The sequence below is a fragment of the Puma concolor genome, chromosome B2, assembly GCF_028749965.1.
Source record: "Puma concolor isolate L17-30 chromosome B2, mPumCon1.1.hap2, whole genome shotgun sequence".
Lineage (NCBI taxonomy): Eukaryota > Metazoa > Chordata > Mammalia > Carnivora > Felidae > Puma > Puma concolor.
Genome location: NC_141671.1, coordinates 90515572 through 90518407, shown reverse-complemented (window position 1 = coordinate 90518407; position 2836 = coordinate 90515572). Strand labels below are relative to the sequence as shown.

The window sequence follows — 2836 nt, the reverse complement described above, 5'->3', positions numbered from 1 at the left end:
TAACCTAGACTTTGTCCTCCATCCTTTTAATTATCCTCTTGCCTACAGCCTTCATCCCCCATTGCTCCACACACCGGTGGAACACAACCCTGGTTCGATCTAGCTCTTTGCCTCCTCCAGTCCTACACCAAGATGCCATGCCCACTTGGCAAACTAGAAATTTAGTCATCAACCTTGACAGCTTTTTTCCCACTCTCCCCTCCCTCCCCCACCCTGCTCAGGTTCTGTGCCTCTTCCCTAAATACCTCTGAACTTTTTCCTCCTCCCGTGTTGCCCACGGCCATGCCTATAGATCAGGTTGCTATTACCTTTCACCCACATAGCTGCACTAGTTAACTGGTCTTGCTGCCCTCAGTCTGGTGTTCCTATTAGCCAGGCTCTGCACAGCAGCTATAATGTTCTTCATACGTTTCAACTATGATCAAGAAACTCACTTCTGAAACCATTTAATGGTTCCTTGGTTAAAGGCAGTGTTCAAAGTTTTAAAGATGGTGCATCCCTGTGTGATCTGACTTCTGTCCATAGCTCTGATTTTGCCCCCTGCCTCTTGCCTCTCCTTTCTGCAACTCCAAAAGTGCTTTTTTTTTTTTTTTTTTTAATGTTGTCTGTTCCTTTACTTTTTTCTTCTCCACTAGCACCATGAAAACTAAGTAGGGTCTTGGGGTGCCTGGGTGTCTCAGTCGATTAAGCGTCCGACTTCGGCTCAGGTCACGATTTCACGGCTGGTGGGTTCGAGCCCGGCATCGGGCTCTGTGCTGACAGCTCAGAGCCTGGAGCCTGCTTCGGATTCTGTATCTCTCCTTCTCCCTCTGCCCTTTCCCTACTCACACTCTGTCTCTCCATCTCTTAAAAATAAATAAACATTTAAAAAAATAAAAAAAAAACCCAACCAAGTAGGGTCTTGATTTCCTTTCCCCAAAAAGCTGCTACCTCATTCCCAGGCAAATGAGGAGAATAGGACTTGAGGCTGGAACCACTGTTAGGGTCTCCCTCCCCCAGTCCAGAGCCAGGGAGAGGAACTGACACATGGAGAGGAAGTGGGATCAGGGAGGGCCTACTCCAAGTAAAGCCTCCACTCGGTCCAGTCTTGCTTCTAAGGATAGGAGAGGCATGACTGACTGTCAGAGCCAGGGTGGTGCCTAGCTGGGCCACAGCCCTCTGTAGGGTGGTCCAATGAAACTTGAGGATTCCCAGCACTGCTGGTGTCTGGTGTTTCAAGGCTGCTGTGGCCATAGACACCTCTTGGACCTCTTGGCTTTGGTTCCCCCAAAAGCCAATGGTGACAGCAAGTGGCAGACAGGGAAAGCAGACCCTGCCCTGAGAGCCTGCAGGCTGCACAGGAGAGTAGCCAACCTGGGGTGGAGGCAGCTGGATCCAGGGAGTGGCTGACCCACACATCATAGATGCTCTTGTTGGGCAGCACCCCCTAGAAGAGGGCATCTAGATCCCAGAGCAGCCCCCACAGTGGAGGGGAAGGGGCATGGGTTTTAAGGGCCACCCCCAAGTAAGCTGGGCTGGTTGAAGGTGGGCACTGGGGACAGGATGTGGGTGGTAGTGGAACCAGGGGCATTATCACATGGGGAGTGTAGATTGGCAGCAGGAGGTGGGCAGGTGTCCCCAAAGTGAGGCCCTGTGACTTCTACTGGATAGTCCCCAGGGGCCTGGGGTAACCTGCCGTAAGTAGAGGAGCCAGGCTCTGTGCTCAGGGGAGAGGGATGAGGGCCTGATGGTTTCCCCCTGGGAAGTCTCCTCCTGGGCCCAGGGAGGGGGCAGAGGTGCCACAAAGTCCTCTCTGGACACCTCCACTGTGCCCAGAGCCTGCCTGACTGGGGCTGGTCCGTGGCCCCCCTCCCTGAGGTCCCTTAGCAAAGACACTATGCTGAGGCCCTCACTAGGCGGTGGCTGGGGTCTGGGCAGCCAGCAGGGCCAGCCGTGCAGCACCTAAGGGCCTGGGTCCTTGGCGAGGGTTCCCCGCACCCCTCCTGCTCTGCCAGCGCCGGCACAGGGCAGTGTTCTGCAACCTCAGCACCTCCGCCGGGATCAGGCTCACATCTACTGCCTGGGAGTTGCCCTTGGCCTGGGGCTTCTCAGGGTCCGTAAGTACCTTGCAGAAGCATCCGAAGCATGGTTGGAGGAGATGTTGTGGTGGATGGAATCCTCCCAGCCCTCGTAGTCCTCCCAGTAGTTGGGGAACCCAGCTTGAACCTGACGGATGATCCGGGCCAGTTTCAGCCTGCGGGATGGCCCGGTCTGGATCCCCTAGGAAATCATGGCCAAGTAGGTGTAGGTGTAGGGGGTGCTTGTCGGGCCGCAGGTATCTCTTTTTCCTCCTCTTGGGGGGGCTGGGAGGATGACTCCAACCAGGGAACCCCCAGGCGTGTGTTGCTGCAGGGCCCCACGCAGAGGAGGTGAGCAACGTGGGCAGGGGCCTGGCCCCATGGAAGCCTCAGGGCAATGGGGCAGTGTGGTGAGGCACGGCTGGGGGTCTGGGGCTGCCAGAAGCGCTTTTCATTCTGCCCATGCTCCATGCACTCTCTTCCCTTTGCGAATTCTCTTTCTTTCACCCTCCTCTTTACCCTCTCACCTCCAACTTTATTTCTCCTGGTGGGTGAAATACTCCTACTCATCTTTCCGGTTTTTGTTTACTGCTTCAAGGAATTTTTCCTGAGATCCCTCTCCCTCCAGAAATAATCGGACTTAAGCACACTGTATCTCCTCTAGGCTAATACTTAGAATCCTGTATTCTAATTGCTTATTTATCTATATCTCCCACTGTTTCATGAAACCCATGAGGGCAAGGACTCTACCTGCCTTGTTCGTTGTTGTGCTCCCAGTG

At 54.3% G+C, this 2836-nt stretch overlaps 1 pseudogene; it reads right to left on the bottom strand.

The window, feature by feature from the left end:
• Positions 1–1093: 1093 nt before the first annotated feature.
• Positions 1094–2627, bottom strand: LOC112862705 (forkhead box protein H1 pseudogene; annotated as a pseudogene).
• Between the last annotated feature and the right edge of the window lie 209 nt (positions 2628–2836).